Genomic DNA, 22,284 nt, shown 5'->3' with positions numbered 1-22,284 from the left:
GCTTTTTTCGCTGACCGGGTTTAGAGCCTTTGAATCCGTCATTGACTGCCATATCCTCCGTATTTTTGCTGTTAATGTGGCGCTTATGCTTGTTGTGACGTGACCTGCGATTTCCGTCCTTGGTATCTCAGTTACCATGGTTCTTTGATATGTTATTACTACGAGCCAACCAGCTGTCTTCTCCCGCACAAAAGCGGGTCATGAGCGTCGTGAGAGCTGCCATAGATTTTGGCTTTTCCTGACCAAGGTGCCGGGCTAGCCACTCGTCTCGGATGTTGTGCTTGAAAGCCGCTAAGGCCTCCGCATCCGGACAGTCGATGATTTGATTTTTCTTTGTCAGGAACCGAGTCCAGAATTGCCTGGCCGACTCTTCTGGCTGCTGAATTATGTGGCTCAAATCATCGGCGTCTGGTGGTCGGACATAAGTGCCCTGAAAGTTGTCGAGGAATGCGGCTTCCAGATCTTCCCAACAGCTAATGGAGTCCGCTGGTAAGCTGTTAAGCTAATGCCGCGCTGGTCCTTTGAGCTTTAGTGGGAGGTATTTGATGGTGTGTAAGTCATCACCACGGGCCATGTGGATGTGGAGGAGGAAGTCCTCAATCCATACTGCGGGATCTGTTGTGCCGTCGTATGATTCAATATTTACAGGTTTGAAACCTTCTGGGAATTCATGTTCCATTACTTCGTCTGTGAAGCATAAGGGGTGTGCGGCGCCTCAGTATTGGGCTATATCGCAACGCAGCTCAAATGGGTCTTGCCCGCTGTGTTCGGCCCGGTTAGATTTGCTTTTACTGTATCCGGCGTGACGTTTGTCGTCTCGCAGAGTGGTGCACCCTCGTGATCCGTAGATCGATCGTGAATGCTTTGCCGTGTCCTCCAATATGTCTCGCAGGTCTGGCATGTCTCCCCATGCCTTTTTATTTGAATGGCGTTGGGGTGGAGGCTGAGCTTTTTGCTGGAATGCCTCTCTATCGCGGCCATGAGGTGGCCGATCAGCCGTATCATACGCTTCTTCCTCCAGTCAGGGTAGTAACCTGCGCCTTGGGTAACTCTTGGAGGGGCGCTCGAGTTTATATTCCTCGGCCGTGAGGACTTCGGTCCATTTGTCAGCTAGCAGATCTTGATCAGCTTGAAGCTGCTGCTGCTTTTTCTTCAGGCTATTTTCCATGGCCATAAGCCGGCGCTTGAAGCGCTCTTGTTCGACGGGATCCTCTGGGACGGCGAATTCATCGTTGCCGAGGCTTGCCTCGTCTTCGGAGGGGGAGGATGTAATTGTCATCCTCCTCCTCTCCATCTGTCGCTCTCTCAGGAGAGCTGGCTCCTTCATTCTCCTGCTCTAAATCTTGCTGGAGGGGATTGTTGTTGTCTTCGGCACTATCCGGAGTGTTATTGTCTCCTGTGCCGGTATCACCACTTTTGCTTTGGCGGGACTTAGAGCGGCGCTGCTGACGTCGACACTTGGGTTGCTTCTTGGAGGGGTCATCCTCCACTATCCTGTCGTCATTGCCTTCTTCGGGTGTATCCACCATGTATATGTCATATGACGAGGTGGCTTTCCAGTGCCCTATAGACGATGGTTCATGTTTGTCTCCTACATCGTCGTCCATACCGTCGATGTCTTCGGAGTCGAAGTCGAGCATGTCGGTTAAATCATCGACAGTGGCTACGAAGTGGGTGGTGGGTGGGCGTCGAATTTTTTCGTCGTCCGCATCCCAACCATGTTGGCCACAATCCGGCTAGGGCTCTCCTGACAAAGAGAGAGACCTTAGTGAATTCAGAATGTCGCCGAAGGGCGAGTGCTGAAAGATATCCGCGGCGGTGAATTCCATGATCGGCGCCCAATCGGATTCGATTGGCAGGGGCGCGGATGGTTCGGAGTCCGGAAAAGAGTCCGGCACCTTGGAGTCATGGGCTGCGCAGAGGATTATGCTGGTGTTCGGCTCAATCGCCATTGAGACTGCAGCCCTTGAGGCGGTGTCTAACCATCCGTCCTCGATTGGCGCAATTGGCTCCGAACTAAGGGTCGGAGCTGATGCGGGCGGCGCATCTGGGGTACTGTTCGGCGGCAGAGCTAGGTCATACCCGTCGTGATAGTGCGGCGCACCCGGCTGTGGCTCGAATCCATCAAAGATCAAGTCTCCGTGGATGTCGGCCGTGTAGTTCAAACTTCCAAATCTGACCTGATAGCCAGGGGCGTAGCTTTCAATCTGCTCCAGATGGCCAAGCGAATGTCACGACCGGTTTTCCAATAAAATATTTATTGAGAAACCAATCTTTTGAGTCCAGTATGAGAAAAATTCTCCTTACCGGTAGACAAATTCTTGATACAATAAGCCAGTAGCATAAAATATATTACAGGGTCGAGCTACGGCAGCTCAACCAAATTATTACAAGCACGCCAATAATTATACATAATGGCGGACATGACATAGTGGTGTGGAGGCATACTACTGACTCGAGGATAGGGCGGTGGTGGAAAAACACAGCGGAGAGTGAGATACATGACTCTAAAACTGGCATCTCATCGAGCGTCGAGGTGAGGCTTGATGAATTTATTTGGTAGCGGAAGCGGATATAATATAGTGACCAAATCCAGGGTCGCACGAGACTGACTGGGATTCCTCTAGGCGTCGGACTCGCTATCGAACTCTTCATCCATGAGATCGCCTTCGTCAGCATCTGGCCAAATCAACAAGCCAGTGAGTACTTTGAAAGTACTCGCAAGATAGTTCGGACGTAAGATATAACAAATGCATGCATGAATGCGTCATGATTTATTCACCAATGTACATTCAAAAATTAGCATAACGAAGTAAGTAAAAGGGAAACGGCGGTAGTCCGCCTGAAGTCCCAACATATCATAAATAAAAACCGATCGGGTATCTAAAGCAACGCCTCGAAAGGTGAACAAATAAAAATAAGGAAATGATGCCACAGTCGGACGTCTGAGCGACATCGCAGAAAGGGCTTTAAAAGAAATGCCACAGTTGGACGTCTGAGCGACATCACAGAAAGGGCTTTAAAAGAAATGCCACAGTCGGACGTCTGAGCGACATCACAGAAAGGGCTTTAAAAGAAATGCCACAGTCGGACGTCTGAGCGACATCACAGAAAGGGCTTTAAAAGAAATGCCACAGTCGGACGTCTGAGCGACATCACAGAAAGGGCTTTAAAAGAAATGCCACAGTTGGACGTCTGAGCGACATCACAGAAAGGGCTTTATTCACAAGTAAATAATACTCATAATCAACATTCAATTCATAAAAATAAACGGGTTAGTCCATCAACAGGAATAATCATTTAACCGGAATTAGCACTCATACGGTTCACCGGAGTCTCTGTAATCAAAACTGGCACTTGTCAGGATAAGATAATACTGAACTTGGACATGGAATAGATGATTCAAGGAATATATGACTCTGCAGAGGTTGTACAAAAATTTCCCACAGCCAACGGATTTCCATAGTCACGAAGGACTAGTTCCGTTTACGGTATTTCGGAAGAAAACACAGCTAACCAGTACACACCCATCCTACCTCTCGATGCTAGGAATCACCCTAGACATCATCCAAGAAAAACTTTTGAGACGGGGAGATCACAATCTCGAATAGCATGGGATCAAATTTATATACGCGCGCTCTAAGGGGTGCCCCCCTCTCGGTCCCAATCGGAAACACCCATGCCCCCTGACCGGATGACTGGCTTTAATCCAGGGCCATGGAACCATCATCCCGGCCTCTCCTTTTGGTGTGTACCAGGAAAGTGGTTTGCAACTTACTAAGCCATATTCCTTGCGGAAAACATGTGGTAGTACAGGGAAGAAATGGGAGGAACTGGACCGATACGGTTTGACACTGCAGTCACATAGGCTGGCATAAGACTGGCATGCTACAACACTGCCATCTTACCCATCCTCATGCCAACACATGGCCATTCATATCCACATCCATCCACTTATGGATCATCGAACTCACTTACCTCAACAAGGCAATGGAAATAACGTTCATTAGTATGCTCATCAACATGCCATGATACTAACTAAATGCAAAACATGCCAAGACACTCATTATATCAAAAGTTCAAACATGCTTGCCTGGTTCGGAGTAGTCGGAGCCTAGCTCGGTGAAGTTTGCGGTTTCGTCACCTCCTTCGGTATCTACGGTATAAAGAAAATGTATGCGCTATCGTAAATACCGTGAGGTGCACAAAAAGTATTCCAAAATTTTTTCAAATAAATATGATAAAAAACTAGACAAAAATCTGAAGAGGACAGAAAAAGAATCAATCAAAAATATTATTCTGTTTAAAAGTTATAAAGGTTTTTGTCCAGGGACTCATCTGTAATGAAACAGAAAGTTTCCAGGGGCTAGCTTATAAAAACAGAAGACATTCCAGTATTGAATACGCCAGCCCAGAGGGGAAAACGCATTTTTCCCGAAGGCGCTACCAGAAAACGTTTCACATAGAGATGACAGAGAGGCTGACGGTGGGGTCCCACTCGTCAGGTTTAAACTTTCAAATGGGGGGGACGAAGCTCGTCGGCGTCCGAGAGCCGCGGTGGTCGCCGGCGGCGATCCACGGCGAGGCATGGGGATCGGAGGGTACCTCCGTGATCAGGGCTCCTTCCCGCATCGGTTGGTGGTGGTGGTGGTCGCCGGCGAGTACCACGTCGACGGCGAGCTTTGCTCCAGCGGACGGCTGCTCGGGTGGTCGAGGGACTCGTCGGAGAGAGCTGCGAAGGACAAATTGATGCTGGCGTTAGCTTACTGGGTACTAGAGGGAGTAACTGACGGGATTTGGGCGCCGGAGACGGCCTCACCGGAGCGAATCGTGGTGGAGGCCGAGGCGGATCGGGGCGGCCGGAGTTGGGGGAGGAGACCTCCTCGAGGTCCTCCGGGTGGCTTGGCAGAGCCTTGGTGAGGTGTGGTGATGATGCGTGCACGAGGGTGAGCTCGGGAGCCCTTTATATAGGCGGTCCGAGGCGGTGGCCGTGAACGGGGGTCTCCGGTGACGATTACGGCGGCGCAGGGCTTGGTCAGGGTAATTAGGACGTTGTGCGTCATCGTGGAGGTCCACGGTTCCGTTTTGGTGCTAATCGAGCTGGAGTTTGGTGCTTTGGGGGTGAGTTCGACAGAACGGGGTGGCGCGGGCCCGTCGGCGGCAGGGAGCGCGTCCCGTGCTTGCCGGCCACGGTGGCGGTGCCACGGGCGTGCGCTGGCACGCATGAGGCCACGCGGAGAGCAGAGGGGCGATGGGCGGCGCAGAACGGCGTTGAGCCGCCGTTCTTGTCCCCTGTCGGCTGTAACGGGGTTTCGGCCGCCGCAAGACACGCCGGCGCGGGCGGCCAGGGGCGCCACCGACGCCGGGAAGACGCCAAGTGCGCGTGCGGGGGTGCTGGCCAGGGAGAAGAGGCCGCACACAACGCGCCAAGCGCACTGTCGACGCGTGAGTGAAGCTGACGGACGAAAAACAACACTGAAATATGAATTTACTGAATTTGCAAAGGAACAGTGCAGCTCAGGTGTCCGACAGAATGTTTTTGGCCTCTGGGGATTTTTCCTTGAGCTGATTTTTGGTGGAGTGGCTTCTCATTGCTCCAGTAGGCTGCCTGAATTTTGGTGGAATTTTTGGAGAAGTGTAGATATGAATTTCACCAAATTTGGCAAATCTGGTCCAAACTTGCAGAGACTGAATTTTGAAAATTTTAAAAAGGGGAGGAGTGGGTCAATATGGTTCTGGGTTGTGGATGCTAAGGACAATCCAGAGGAGTTGGTTTTAGGTCAAAACTCAAATGCAATAGGGTACTTGCTTTGAAAACCACTCAGGCTCCAAATAATTTGCAGAAACGGTTTTGAGGGAAAAATAATTAGAAAAAAATCCAAAACTTGCTTGGATGAGTTGGGACAGAGAACTTAGGTTGATTACAAGGAGGAGGGGAGGTTTTGGAGGGGTCTTATCACATGGGCAAAAATACAAAGATCATGGGTGGTTTCTAGGATATGAAAATCCAAATTTTCATAGAGTTTCTTTTTAAGAGAAAAAGATTAAAACTCCCAAAATAATTTGAGGGGGAACCAACAGAGAAGAAATTTCAAAAGATCAAACACCATAGTTTTGAAGAAAAATAAAATCCTTGCCAAAGAAAAGGAAGTTTTTAAGATGAAGGATTTCTGGAAAAGAAATTTTTAAATGCCCTCAAAAAGAATTCAACAAAGTTTTTGATGAAAACCAATTAAAATTTTTGGGAGTGTCACAGCGAACTAGCCCGCAGTGCAAAGCCCCCGAATACGAAGATCTGTCCGGGGAGAAAAGTCTCACCCTGGACTGCATCGCTATCGATGATAGTAGGAGCCATCAAGCCTAACGGCGACGACACAGAGGAACTCTCAATGAAACCACCAATGTCGGTGTCAAAACCGGCGGATCTCGGGTAGGGGATCACGAACTATGCGTCTAGGCCGGATGGTAACAGGAGGCAGGGGACACGATGTTTTACCCAGGTTCGGGCCCTCTTGATGCAGGTAAAACCCTACGTCCTGCTTGATTAATATTGATGATATGGGTAGTACAAGAGTAGATCTACCACGAGATCAGAGAGGCTAAACCCTAGAAGCTAGCCTATGGTATGATTGTATGTTGTGATTGTTGTCCTACGGACTAAAACCCTTCGGTTTATATAGACACAGGAGAGGGTTAGGGTTACACAAGGTCGGTTTACAAAGGAGGGGATATCCATATACGTATTGTATAGCTTGCCTTCCACGCCAAGTAGAGTCCCATCCGGACACGAGACGAAGTCTTCAATCTTGTATCTTCATAGTCTAACAGTCCGGCCAATGGAGATAGTCCGGCTGTCCAGAGACCCCCTAATCCAGGACTCCCTCAGGCGGGGTGAGGATTTTTGTGACGTGGGGATGGTTAGGGTTTTCTTTTTTCTTTTTGGAATTGGGTGGTGAGGGTTTTCTGTCCCACAAAGAATTTTTGTGGTGACGGTTTGCTAGAGCGAACCATGTGTGATTGACGCAACAGGCAAAATGAAAGTCATTGCACATGGTTCCAATTTTTGGAGGCGTGTGTGATTGACGTACTACCTCTGTCCTTGTTTATTGGTCCCCCATTGTAATTTTGACCAAATATTTAACATACTCAGACATAGATAAATAAGCGTACACGTACATAAGCATAGTTCAACCATAAGTAGTACATAGTTCAACCGCATTAAGCATACTCAGGCGTACATAGTTCGATCCATCCCACATCTCATCTCACATGCGACCGGCATGATCCTGAAGCTTCTCCGGGTACTCGGCGTACGCGCCATGCACCGCCCTGCGAGAATACTTCTGCTTGAAGGAGACAATGGCCCGTCCTCTTGCATGCGCCAGAACACTTAGATACGCGTCATGAAGTTTCTGGTTGCAAAATGGGCCTCCATGGCCGTCGTTCCAAGTCCTAATACGCTTGTTATGCATTCCCGCATAAAGCTCCCTCAGGATTTTCCTGTTGTACCTCATCTGGATATCTTCATCCTCACTGTCCACATCGTTAGACAACACCTATACAAATAGTAAAACAAATTTTGCATCAACTCAGTTATTACATGCCGTGAAGTAGGATTAGGAATTTATGGCTATTTATTTATACATATCCAGAGATTATGGTTCGATTTTTAAGCACAGTCATCTATGTACAGACCAATCTTGAAGAAAATAATGGCACAAACATATGTAGGTCATTCAAAATCAATTGTCAAGTCCTGGCTAGGAATTATTAGAACGAACACTAACCCTAGTCGGATTACTAGCAGAAATCATTTGTACAGATGAAACAAGTAATCACTTATCACCTGTACCATTCAAACAATCAATACACTACACGGATCTAACGAAACTTACTCCGATTTCATGGATTGGGAGAACATAACCATAGGATTTCTATTCCAAAAAGGAGGAGGCAGGAGTAACCAGAGAAACCCTATGATCTATTTGACACATAAATGGGTATAGATGACTAACCAGTTGTCTGTCGTCGTCGGAGTCATCGCCGGAGTGGTTGTCGGAGTCGTCGCCGGAGTGGTCGTCGGAGTTGGTGTGGAACTCCGCCTCCGGATGTGGAAGCTCGACGCCGTCAACGATGCTAGGGTGCAGCGATAACTCACCGGCGGTGACGGCAACCTCTGTCTGCATCTCCACGTCGTGCTCCGGTGCTTTAGCAGCCCCGGCGTCGCCACTCCCTCCGATGGGGCGCTTCGGCGGCATCCTCATACACTGACGGCTTTGAGGACTGAGAACGGCATCAAGGATGCAAGCAGAGAGAGAGGATTGTGAGTGTGTAGCGAGGATGGGGGTGCGGCCGCTCGGGCGCACCATTAATATGGAGTAGTGCGAGTTGTGGGAGAGAGGCGGGCGACGGTCAAACCAATGGCTCACCTCTCGGTGAGCATGTGCACCGGACTGCTGGCATTCCTACCAAAGTTTCACACAGCTACTCGTACGCCTCCCGATGACACTGCGCAGCAAGGACGCCTCCGTCAATTCACACACCTGCACACACGCCTCCTCGTCTGCCTGCGCGGCGGACGCATCCCGTCAATTCACGCCTCCTCGCATGGCACACGGGCCGCGCGGCGGCACATATATTATTTTTATATTTGGATGATTAATGCGGCCGCTTTATTGCTTTACCGAAGCATGGCACGTATCCATTGCTGGTCTAACGCTCACGGTTCGAATAAATAATCCGTTTGGGATATTGGTTCCCAATTATTAATAATCTTCTGTCTATAATTAGATAAAGATTACATCAAAACTGGTCTCAAATTTGACAAAAACAATACAATGCCACTTTGTATTGGTGTCCATATGACAACACGATAAGTTTCATGAACTTCAAATAAGTTCTGGATGTACTAGAATTTAAAAATCAAGATTCTTAATGTTTGAAATTTGTTGCATGGGGAGTAAACATGCATCCAGTGAGACACATGTGTTTTTGCAATCCATTTAGGTGCATTGTCATGTGTGCATGTAGCTCAAATTTGATTTTTTGCACATTATACTCGTAGAAAATCAATCAATTAATGTACTAAAACGTCTTAATGATCTCTGTGATTTTTTTGAAATTAAAATGTCCCTCCTTTGGTAACATATATGTTCACCGCGGGATAATTAATTTAACATGCATCGTAGTTGCAGTGGATTCGCAGTGTGTGTGTGGGTCTGTGCGTTTGGGGGTGGAGGGTGGCTCGCGGTACACTACGAGTTGTGAGCCACCGTGTGGGTTGGCCATTTTGTTAGGCAGGCTGGTGCCACATCAGAGTCGTGAAATCATTATTTAAAACATTACACAACCCTTTCATACATAAATGATTTGGCCACATGCAGTCGATGGTTGTCCTACACGACACTCGATACTCACGTGTGACGCTTTCTACGGGCCCGCGAGGTCGTCGTCCATCACTTTGACGAGCAGCCGACAGTGAGGTTAATTTGACCGGCAAGGTAGAATCTTTTTTGTTTGTGTTATGGTGGTATATAGTACGCGTCGAAGAGGTGGGAGGGGACTAGCATATATACTATACGTACGCGTCCGTGAACAAGTACACCTCACTCAGTGTCGGGACTTTTTGGTTTCTGAGGCACGTGCCACATCAAAATTGTGAAATTGGCTTTCAAACATCACACAACACCTTTTTGGGCCACATGCATATCCTAGCTAGGACACTCACGTGTGACGCTTCCATCTACATGTGGGCGCACGAGGCCATCGTCGATGCATGCATGCATCACTTTCACCTACATCAGGAGAGGTTAATTAATTTCACCATCGATGAGGATTCTTTTGGGTTGTGCATATATTATGGCACGAGCATATAGTATGCGGTGAAGAGGGGGGAAGGGGACCATCATATGTAGTACGCTTGATGAACCTCGCTCTGTGTGTGTGCATGGTTTACGGATTTTGAGGCATGTGGCACATCAAAGTTGTGCATTTTGGGTATTCAACATATATATGTTTGGCCCACATGCAAAGCGGTGGTGGTTGTCCTCTCGCACCCACTTAAGCGGTGTCGATGTCAAAACCGGCGGATCTCGGGTAGGGGGTCCCGAACTGTGCGTCTAGGATCGATGGTAACAGGAGACTGGGGACACGATGTTTACCCAGGTTCGGGCCCTCTCTATGGAGGTAATACCCTACGCCCTGCTTGATTGATCTTGATGAATATGAGTGTTACAAGAGTTGATCTACCGCGAGATCGTAATGGCTAAACCCTAGAAGCCTAGCCTGTATGACTACGACAATGAATATCTCCTTTCCGGACTAACCCCACCGGTTTATATAGACACCGGGGGGCTCGGGTTTACATAGAGTCGGTTACATAAGAAGGAATCTTCATAGTCGGTCTCCAAGCTTGCCTTCCATGCCAAGGAGAGTCCAATATGGACACGGGTACAGTCTTCGGTCTTCATGTCTTTAGAGCCCATCAGTCCGGCCCATGGATAACAGGCTGGACGCCCGAGGACCCCTTAGTCCAGGACTCCCTCAGTAGCCCCTGAACCTGGCTTCAATGACGAGGAGTCCGGCGTGCAGATTGTCTTCGGCATTGCAAGGTGGGTTCCCTTCTATCCGAACTTCAAGATAGTCTTTGGATGCGATGATAAGTATCCGGACCTGTCACACACACACCATACATAACCGCAGAGAGAATATATTTTTACACGAGTCTAATCTGCTGATGACCTCACGTCTATCCGGTCACAATTCCGAACCGTTTTTCATCTGCCGCTCCATGTTTCGAGACGCGGTTACCATTGGCACATCTTGCCAAAGCAGAGATCGTGTCCCCTTATTACGGGATTCTCATCAATACGGGCATGGGTAACCCAACCGTGCCATTTATACAGCCCTTGGGAATAGACGAATCTTAAGGCGAGTGAGGAGGCATTTAATATGTGTTGCCTTTATAAGGGGATAAGGATTGCCTCTTCCTCTCTCATGCCCTCTCTCTATCTCTGCCTTTCCAATCTCGAGCTCCAGCGCCCAATTTCTCATCTCCTTTCCACTCAAGCAACCATGTCCGGATTCGGAGGTCAAGGCAAGTGGATGGTCTCCTCCATCAAGGACGAGAACATTATGAAGCTTCGGGTGGCTGGATACTTGGCGAAGGAGATCGCTCACCGCCTGCCGGCCGAGGGACAAGTTGTCCCCACGCCGAAGCCCACCGAGAGGGTAGTGTTGCTCCCCCCACCCTTTCGTCCGCGGGTTGATGTATTATTAGGGGATAGATTTCCATGATCTGTCCCCGAATTCCTTCCTCAACATCTCGGCATTTATCGTCGTGTGTGAGGCCTTCCTCCGCATCCAACCCCACTTCGGGTTGTCGCTCAAAGTCTTTAACGTGAAGCCGAAGGTGGTGGATGGCCAGCACGCGGAGTGCGGAGGAGCCATGGTGAGCAAGCTATCCAACGTCTCCTGGCCCAAATGTACTTTTGTGGACACGGTAAAGGAGTGGCAGAAGCAGTGGTTCTTCATCACAAAACCTCGCGGCACCACCTGGGCCACAGCTGCCGAATTCCGCTCCGGCACTCCCATACGACTCACCTCCTAGGTCGAGAAGAGTCCGGACTGGGGTTCCCCTGACGAGCTGATAGCGCTGCAGACGCGCGTTCAAAGCATGGTAACCAAGAACATCAAGCTCGTTGATGTGATCCAGGTGATGCTAGTTCACCGGATCCTTCCGTGCCAGAGCTGAAGCCATCCTCTGTGGGAGTTCAACCCGAAGAAGCACCAGACCCTGGTGAGGCTCTTCGAGACTACTCACGAAGGTGCATGGAAGTTGCTCTGTTAGGGCAACGAGAAACCATCGGCCGCAGATTCAGATCGCGGACAAAACGCTAAACACCTCTCTAGCGAGGTATGTCTTTGTTGATACACTCTCCACTTGTTTGTTTCAAGGATGATGCCTGAGCTTTTATTGTTGCTTTTTCAGGACTAGATGGAGAGGGTGAAGCGGATCCACTGTCCGGCTCTGCTGCCCAAAGAACCGGTCATCCCGCGTGCGAAGATGCTGGTGCCGGCACCTTATAAGGTACCGGAGAAGAAGGCCAAGGGGGCAAAGAGTGGCCCCCGTCGCAAGGGCACTTCGTACATGACGTCCGAAGATGACGAAGCTCATTCCTTTGTCCTAAGGACAATGGAGAGGAAGAGGATGAGGAGGAGGAAAACAATCCTCCCCCTGACGAGAGGAAGAAGAAGAGGGTGGCTTCGGCGCATCCGGAGGCGGAAACGCCTAAGAAAGGGAAGGGTGCCCCAGCGATAAACACCGCGTGGGACATTGACAGCAGTCCGGAACGACGCCCCCGCACTAAGACCCAGGCTGCATTGTAAGTGACATGGCTCGCTCATGCGTGCATCCGACCTTTTCTCTTCATTATCTTGACATAGTTAATTTTACTATTTGCAGTCCGGCCCGCGACCTTATCCAGCGATCCTCATCTGGAGGTTCGTTGGCTCCGTCGAAGATGGTGAGCATGTCGCCACCGCCTGCTCATTCCCCAGGGGCCAGGGACGACACCGAAGTGTTATCCCGGAGGACCGCTCCGAACCGGGGAGGAGCCCAGGACACCGTCCGGGAGGCGCCACAAGGCGAGACCTCCACTGCCGGACAAATGGAGGAGCCGATCCCCATGGAGACTGGCGAAGAGGGCCGCATCCAGTTCGGCCCTTAGCCGAATACGATTCTAGAGGCCCATATGGGTCCGGAGTTGGGCGAGCAGCCCCCTTTGAAGGAGGGGGATGTGCCGCTTCCACCGGTGGCCCCTGTCCATCCAGGGGCACCGGATAACCTGATGGAGGCGCTTCAAGGCGCCTCCGTCGTGGACGAGCACCGTGTCCTTATGGGTGCAGTGATCGAGAAGATTCAGTCTGCCAAGAGTGGACTGAATGAGGCCTGCAGCATCCTGTTGACAGGTTTCGAGGTAAGAAAGAGAAAAAACCAGTGTAGATAGTAGCCCCTGAGACACTGTCTGGTGTTCGGCAAGAATAACCGGATAGAGGATCAATCTTTTGTTGTAGGAGACTAACATAATATGTATGAATAAGCAGGCGTCGCTGTTGGCCGCAACCTCGCATGCTGCTGAAGTCTCTGAACTGAGGCAGAGGCTGGAGCGGACAGAGAATGAGCTCGGCGAGGTTAAGGAGAAGCAAGGTGAGTGACAACTTGTTGTGTGTTTGGAAGGAATAGGCGTTGTACATTGACCACGGTGTTGTAATATGTGCAGGAGCCACGACCAAGGTTGAGGCCCTGAAGAAGGCCCTGGGCGAGGCCGAGGAGAAGGTTGTCCAGCAGCAAGCCGCCCGCAAGAAGTCCAAGGCCCGGGTCAAAGAAGTACAGCATGAGCTCCAGGATGCGGTGAAAAAATGCGAGGCCTCGGAGCATGATGCGTCGGTTCAAGGGGCCAAACTCGCCAAGGCTCGTCAGAGCGCAGAGACCGCACGGAATGAGGCCCAGGCAGCCCTCCGGGAGATCCAGGAGCCCAAGAAGATCACGGTGGGTAAGGCATTTAAGATGCAAATCAAGTATGCGGAGAAGTAGTACCTTTTACTAACCCGGGTTCGGAGTTCCCCAGGAGCTTTTGCGAATTTACTACGCAGTGTATCAGACGCCGCGGAGTTCTATCGAGCCGAAGGAGGGGGTTCTACAGAGAAGCTATTCTGGTCGCAGTATGCGGTGCTAGAGCATCACGTGTCCTTCACCAATCAGCTGAAACCGCTGGTGGAGCTGCATAGGGTGGCCGAACTAGCCATGAAGGATTTGATAATCCGGCTATGGCCAGCCGAAGCTATGCCAAGCAGCTACTTCGGACTTGTGAGGCGGATGGTGAACGCCTGTCCTCGGCTAGACGTCGTCAAGCACTCGGCCTGTATTGAAGGTGCACGCATGGCCTTCGCCCGTTGCATGATGTGGTGGGCAAAGATGGATGTCGTCGAGGTGACCAGAGGGCCACCGGAGGGCAAGGAGCACCGCACACCCGAACGGTATTTTGCGGATGTCCTCGAGGGGTCTCGCCTTGCGGCAGCACAATGTTCGCAGGACGTTGTATTTGAATAAATGTATTCATGTTGCCTTTGCCTTGTATTATAAAAAACAAAGCCTGTTTTGTGATGTAATTTTGTTATGCTTTAATTATTTCCTTCTGTGCGGCCGTGTTGTATGTAATCTGAGGGTTAGCCAGTCGTCGGCTTCTGCCCTCACGTAGGTAGTACGGAGGTGTTTGGGATGGAATCTAAACAATCTTGATCCAATTATATGGTCCTTGAAGGAGTTGTTTAGCGCAACGAACAAGGCAATCAGACTATACGGCTTAAATGCCCTCACTTAGCCATAGGAGTTTATAATAAAGCATGGGCGCAGCCCCTGGTTCAAGCTAGGGTGTTGTCAGCATGTGATCGGGAAGTGCCGATCTTTCGCATAATGCGGAAAAAATCTCCAACGATTTGTAACCCTCGAACAGCTGACCGGCTCTCACCGTATCATGATAGTCAGTTTTTGGCTTTCTCTACTAAGGTGCTCATCTGGTCAAGGCCAGGACACAATCGCAGTAGTTCTCCCTTTACTACCCTAGCCGATTTAGCGGAACGTAGGGTAGCAAGCACAGGAGCCGGGCAACACAACTATTGACCAAAGACATGATTCGGAGCCAATGCATATAATGCTAAATTCAGGGTGCTGAACTTATCTTTAAGGATTGTTCGGGCTTTGTTGCCGTATCGTGGGGCGATGGGGAGCCCCTGGCAAATATGAAACGTACCAGAGTGTATGGTTGCTAGAAAATAAGTAATTTAAAGGAAAACAGAGGGAGAACAGAGATAGGATCTGGGGCCCTTGAACTTGGATCATGAACTGTTTCCATTATAGTTGGGTTAATTCGTCCAAGCACATTAGTACAAAATAATGCAATAAGCAACCGGCTGTTTGACATGCCGCGACCAAAGGCGAGCTGCGAGTGCGTCCTAAAAACGGATATAGTAATCGTTTAGTTAGCCTCTAGGGCTTCCCATGTACGTCTGTGCTCCATGTCAATCCGGTGTGTTTATTCTTTGGCAGGACCATTAATCAGGTCGTCGAAGGAGGCCCGCATAAGAGAAACCTGAAAAAAGGAAAAAGGAGATAGTAAAGTTATATGTGTGTCCGGGATCGGTCTAGCCGAACTGTAGATCCTGGGCTGGCTTGTGCCTCCGTCGATGTCCATGGAATTTTGAGTGCGCAATTATGTACACGTGGTACGAATGCCACTACTTCATCGGGACTGGGACGGAGGCCGAATTGCTAATCGAGCTCTTGACGAGATGCGCTGTCCTGTTGTAGTGTAGTCTGTAACCACTTAATAATGTCCAGGGGCTCAGCGGCCGTACTATGGTGCTGCTTGAGAAGGTCGCTCTGTACCTCTGCTGCTAGGGCGGCGGTGTGCTCCTCTGTTCGGAGGGATTATTCAGTATTGCCATTGAATGTTATGACGCCGCGTGGACCGGGCATCTTGAGCTTGAGATAATCATAGTGTGGTACTACATTGAATCTAGCAAACGTGATTCGTCCGAGCAATGTCTAGTAGCCGCTGCGGAACGGGACGATATCGAAGATTAGCTCTTCGCTTCGGAAGTTGTCCGGAGAACCGAAAACCACCTCCAGCGTGATTAAGCCCGTACAGCGGGCCTCTACGCCTGGTATGACTCCTTTAAAGGTAGTCTTTGTTGGTTTGATTCGTGAGGGGTTAATGCCCATCTTCCGCACTGTGTCCTGATAGAGCAAGTTGAGGCTGCTACCACTGTCCATTAGGACTCGTGTTAGGTGAAATCCGTCAATGATTGGGTCGAGGACCAGTGCGGCTGAACCGCCATGCCGGATACTAGTTGGGTGATCTCGATGATCGAAGGTGATCGAAAATGACAACCACGGATTGAATTTTGGGGCGACTGGCTCTACCGCGTAGACGTCCCTAAGTGCTCACTTACGCTCCCTTTTGGGGATGTGTGTAGCGTATATCATGTTCACCATTTTGACTTGAGGGGGAAATTTCTTATACCCCCAATGTTCGGCTGTCGGGGCTCTTCGTCCTCGCCCTCACTTTGTGATCCCTTTTCTTTGTTTTCGACATTTAACTTGCCAGCCTGTTTGGGTCATGTGGATGTGAAGAATAAAGTCCTCGATCCATATGGTGGGATCGGTTGTTCCGTCGTATGATTCAATATTGACGGGCTTGAACCCTGACGGTGTCCTGGACTAGGGGGTACTCACCACGTCGTCTCCCGATCAGCTAGATTGGGCCGAGGACCCCATGGCCACATACTCGTGGGCTAGTTCGGACAACCCCTGCCGCATACAAGGAAGACTCCACAAGACTTGGCGTCCAAGACAAGGACTCTCCTAAACCCTAGGCCTCCGGTGTCTTATATAAACCGAGGCCAGGCTAGTCAATAGACAATCTCATATTCATTAGATCAGTCTCGTGGTAGACAAATGTACTCTGTACTACACCCATATGAATACAATCAAAAGCAGGACGTAGGGTTTTACCTCCATCAAGAGGGCCCGAACCTAGGTAAAATCCCGTGTCCATGTTACCATCGCTCCAAGACGCCTAGCTTAGGACCCCTACTATGAGATCCGCCGGTTTTGACACCGACATTGGTGCTTTCATCGAGAGCCTGCTGGGTGATCGCCGCGGTTCGATGGGATAATCAGGTGATGTCTTTCCGATTAGACCTATTCATCGTCACATAATTTCTTTAAGGATTACTTTTTCTGATTTTACGTTGTCGTGTTCATGGATTTATGCACGGACACGGATGATCTATATGATCTGCACTACTTTGCGGGCGACGGCAGGGTTCCACATGCGGAGGACTTTATCCGTACTAGTAAACAAATCGGATGTCCAACCCTGATGCGTTCCCAAGATTTAACTATCCAGACTAGTGTCAAAGTACAACCTCAATTATTACTAGATGCAACACAAATCCCGAGGCCTTTCGGCAGCAACGTCGGCCGACCAAGCCACTTTTTGAGGCACCCAAGCACACGGGGAGCAGGATTGCATGCACCAGGGAGGCTCTTTTCTCTCTCTCCCTTTTTTAAATCCAGTACTTGGGCTGCAGCTTGTCCTCTACTAGTACTACTTTTTGCTAATAAGTGCATAGACTAAAAGTACTACTAATCTTAATTCAATTGCTAGTACTGCTATTTCACGTATTGGTAAATCCTCCTGAAAAGATCAAGGCCAAAGTGATCTGATTACTGATCCAAATCGTTTTTATTTTCTTTCTACTTCGGTCTGTTGTGGTCATCGCCGTCAGATTTTATTTTTCTTGGCTAATTGCTAAGCACGTAAAATTACAACACACAGATTGTTTTCTGTTAGTTTGTACTGCACCCTTTTTTGCAGAGATACTTTGCCGACACTTGTACATGCTTTTCCGTCTGCATCGATCTGGCCAGCGGATGTACGCGTCAGACCCTTCATCAAACCGACCTCCGCGTTCGGATTGGCGGTTCCATATATTGTCCGGCCCGATGCACTTCGGCCAAGACGTCCCTCGTCCATCGTCATCTCATCTGCTAGCAAGTTTCGACGTCGTCGGATAAATCGACATGTGCAATTGTTTTAATTATTCGTGTTGCACATGTTAATAATATTTCAAAGAGTATTTTCTGCTCGTTAGAAATTTTTGGTACTGCAGGTTTTGCAGCCTGGTCTACTTTGAGGCCATCATTTTAGGGCGATCCGATATGTCGTCGCTGTACCGCACACATTATGTCCGTAACTCGGGTGTTCGGCGCACGGGCCATATTTCTTTTATTATTCACCTTGCATAAATTATTTATTATGCTACAATTTTTTTTTAAAAAAATTATTGCTATTATCTCCGGCTTGCACTGTTTTTTGTGTAGAAATAAATGATTCGGATTGGACAGTGCTGTCACCTCGGCGTACCGACGTACCACATCACCTCGACTGGACCGGGTGCTTTGTCATCACTTCATTAACCCACGCCGGAGACTTCGACGTCACACTGCCGGCCTGCTCCACCGCCTCGGTCGGACTGGGGTTCCACCTCGCCACATTGGCCGTACCATGTCGCCACTTCGGAGTGCCGAGCTCCTCGCTCGGCCACATCGGGCTTGGGGGCTGAGACCTTGTCCTGCACCAAGCTCGGACAACGTCATCAACACCGAGCACATTAACCAGCTAAGTTGCTTTCATGCTCAAAAACTTTCAGTTTTAAATTTTGTTTGGTTCGACCAAGCATTATACTTTTCGGCACAAAGTTGTTTGTGACAAAGTTCCTTGTCAAAACATTGTTTGTGACGCGCATATTCAAATGCCCCATTTATCTGGGGGCTCCCTTGATGGGGCTTTTCCTCTTGCATATGATTATACTTGTACGGCTTCGTTCCTTGTTCGTGTATTATGCCACAATATGCACCATATTGACCTAAGCGATTTGCAAGCTAGGTTGCCTGGCTCCTGTGCTTACCCCTACGTTCCCGATTGTTCGGCTAGGGAGTAAAGGGAGCACCTCTGCGATTGTCACGACCGGGTCATCTGAGCTCTGACCTCAGACTGGGTGAAGCCGAAAGCTAGCACTCTTATTGTTTTCAATCATGGTCGGCACACAACGGAACTCATGAGTACAAAAAATATATTGCACAAGTCTCATAGTAATAATGAGCACCAAAGAAAGGTATCGGTGGGGGTACTATTTTCTTCGAATATGCTTTGTACACTTCGTCAGTAATATAGCATAAGTTCCCTGAGCGCGCTTTGTCTGTTACAGCCTTATGGCCTGATTGCCTGGTCATCGGAAACACCGTCGATACTCTCGACAGGTGGAGTACATGACACTTTTCGGCCCTTGGCCGAAGAGGGAGAAGTCGATGGTCGGCTAAGACGCGTTTAAAGTTCGGGTGCACACAGATATGATATAAGTACTTCGGTACATACAATCATTATACATAAAATTCTTTTACCCAAGTCACTTGGGGGCTCTTAAAATTTATATGAGCTGTTTTATAGTAAATGTGTTTTCTTCTTGGTCGTTGCAAAGTCTTTTTCTACCGCTCCTTTTTCGACTCGAGTTTATGGTCAATAGCTGGATAGCCTGTCTTCTCTCTGAAAGCCGCTTGAGTTTAGTTTGCTAAACTGACCTTAGAGAAGTACTCGGCCTTTGGGATAAGGAGCTTGAAGCCGTAGGCTGGCCCACGTGAAGTCTTGAGATTGGATGTGTCATGTTAAAGCGCGACAGAAGCACAATTTTTTTTCTTTTCTTCCAATTTTCGGATTGGCACCAGACACTTGATCTTGTTCGGACGTCAAGTTTTTACTGACGTTTTTTTGGTTTCCCAAGCTTATGGGACTTTCAAACTATTTGTGTGTTTTCAGCACAAGTCTCGCAGTGCAACGCCGGACACCATTAGAGATTCGGCAAAAACATTCTCGGATATTGCTATATATGCATCGGTTTCAAATTGTGTCTTCGGTCAATAGTTGGGTTGCCCGGCTCCTGCGCTTGCCTCCTACGTTCCACTTTGTTCAGCTAGGTGTGCAAAGGGAGAACCACTGCGATTGTGCTTCCAGCTCACATGGTTACGCACCTCAATGGAGAAAGTCGAAAACTGACCGTCACAATAAGCGTAAACTGGTCAGCGATCTGATGACTGTGTTAAATGACAAGCCATTCATAACATTGGCCGAAGTGTTTACGGCTTGACCTCGACTGTCGCCGAACACTACCGGGGGCTAGTAGCTGGCCTCCCGAACTAAATCCTCAATATTTTGCTCTTACATTAGAGCTGAGGGTTCATGATCATGCTTAGCATGACAACCCAAAGAAAGGAACCGATAGCGGGACTATTTTCTTTGGAAGACATTTCTTATGTTAAACAGTAATATAACATATCTCTCTGCGTACCTTTGTTTATAAAACCGTATGGCCGGATTGCCTTGTTTGTCGTAAATATTTGCCCTTGTAAAAGCTTTATAAAGTAGGACAAACACTCCTCGGCTACTGGCCAAGGAGGTGGAAGCCGATGGTCGGTCAACAAAGTTTTGTACAATGCAGATCCGAGCATTGATGATGATACATAGAATCATTACACATAATTTGTGATTTTACTTTGGATACCGATTCTTAATTCAGCCACCCGTGCCCACATTAAGGCTCGGGGGCTACTCGGCTTCGTGCTTATTATTTACAAATATTAAAGGGGTACATCGATCCCCTGATCTGGTGTTGCCACCCGACCAGTGTCTCGGGGGCTACTGCATTGACAATCCAATGCGGAAAATTTAAAGTGCAGTATAGTTTTCGAGGAGACTATTATCCTCAGGTTGGTCGGCCGCACCCAACCTGAGTCTCGAGGACTTTGCACACCACGTTTCTATTCCTAAATATGCTGCTGAGCTGGTAATTGATCCTCAGGCTGATTTTATGAATTGACCTGAGTCTCAGGGGCTACTAGGGTCAGCGGTTTGATTTTTTTTCTTCAGGTGCATCCCGTATATTAGGCCAACACGCACCTTGAGTGCTACTGGCTATACATCTCAGTAGAGATTACATTGCACAATTCGAGATTAAATTCATAAAAATCAGCCCATGGACGAGTTGGTGTACTACCTCGGATACAGTACGGCGTTGGTGCTCGACTATAATAGACACGCCGGAAGCAGCCCGGCATAAAGCTCAGACGCCAGTGGTTGGCTCCGTAGACGGCATTTCTGGCATTAAGCTCGGCTAAACTCCTTCCAATTTTTTGAGCCAAGGTGATCTATGACACCTCGGATATAGTCCGGCATTGGAGCTCGGATACTCTCCGGCGTTGGAGTTTGGATTCAGTCCGGCGTTGGAGCTCAGATACAGTCCGGCGTTGGTGCTCGGCTGCAAAAGATACCTCAAATGCAGTTCGGCGTTGGAGCTCGGATGCAAGAGGACACCGCCGCACGGGGACAACTTCAAACCCGAGGTGGGCGTGAAAATAACAAGGCATTGATAAAGGCCGGAAACTTAAAGGGGCTCCTCGGATACCCAACGTGTAAACTCTTTGGATGCACTTTGGTGATCCTCAAGATCGAAGATGGGAAGATTTGTTGAACCAGTTTTCAAGACCGACGACTGAAGATGAAGAACAGTTCGGAAGAATCGAGGAGCGTCCCCAACTTGAAGACCAGTTCAGGGGGCTACTGGCGGTGTCCTGGACTAGGGGGTACTCACCACGTTGTCTCCCGATCAGCTAGATTGGCCCGAGGACCCCATGGTCGCATACTCATGGGCCAGTTCGCACAACCCCTACCGCATACAAGGAAGACTCCACAAGACTTGGCACCCAAGACAAGGACTCTCCTAAACCCTAGGCCTCCAGTGTCTTATATAAACCAAGGCTAGGCTAGTCAATAGACAATCTCATATTCATTAGATCAGTCTCGTGGTAGACATATGTACTCTGTACTACACCCATATGAATACAATCAAAAGCAGGACGTAGGGTTTTACCTCCATCAAGAGGGCCCGAACCTAGGTAAAATCCCGTGTCCATGTTACCATCGCTCCAAGACGCCTAGCTTAGGACCCCTACTACGAGATCTGCTAGTTTTGACACCGACAAACCCCTCGGGGAATTCGTGATCCAACGCCTCATCTATGAAGTAGCGAGGGTGTGCGGCGCCTCTATATCGGGCCGCGTCACGGCGCACCTCCGATGAAGTCCGTCTGCGGTTATCGGCCCGGGTGTGACTAGGTTTGTCATGTCCGAATAGGTAGCCGTCATCCCGAGTCGGGAAGCGTCCTCGCGATCCGTAGATTGATCTGGTGTGTCCTGCTCTACTGTCCAGCTCCTACCGAAGGTCGTATGTATGGTCCCAAGCTGTTATGTCCCTGTTTTTGCGAGGCGGTGGGGCAGGCTGTTGTTCAGCCTGAGTTGCCGTTTTATTCCGACCGCGGGGTGGACGGTCCGCCGCACTATCCCGACCATGTGGTGGTCGGTCCACATTGCGTGAGGGAGGTATGGGATCCAGTGCCTCCTCATCGAACTGAGGTAGCAGTCTGCGCTTTGGGTAACTCTTGGCTGGGCGCTCGAGGCCGTATTCCTTGGCTGCTGAGGGAGTCCTGGATTAGGGGGTGTCCGGATGGCCGGACTATACCTTCAACCGGACTCCAGGACTATGAAGATACAAGATTGAAGACTTCATCCCCTGTCCGGAAGGGACTTTCCTTGGCATGGAAGGCAAGCTT

This window comes from Triticum urartu, chromosome 3A (assembly GCF_056163025.1).
Source record: "Triticum urartu cultivar PI428250 chromosome 3A, HENAU_Tu73, whole genome shotgun sequence".
NCBI lineage: Eukaryota > Viridiplantae > Streptophyta > Magnoliopsida > Poales > Poaceae > Triticum > Triticum urartu.
The sequence above is the reverse complement of the archived record's forward strand: the minus strand, read 5'-3'. Positions refer to the sequence as shown.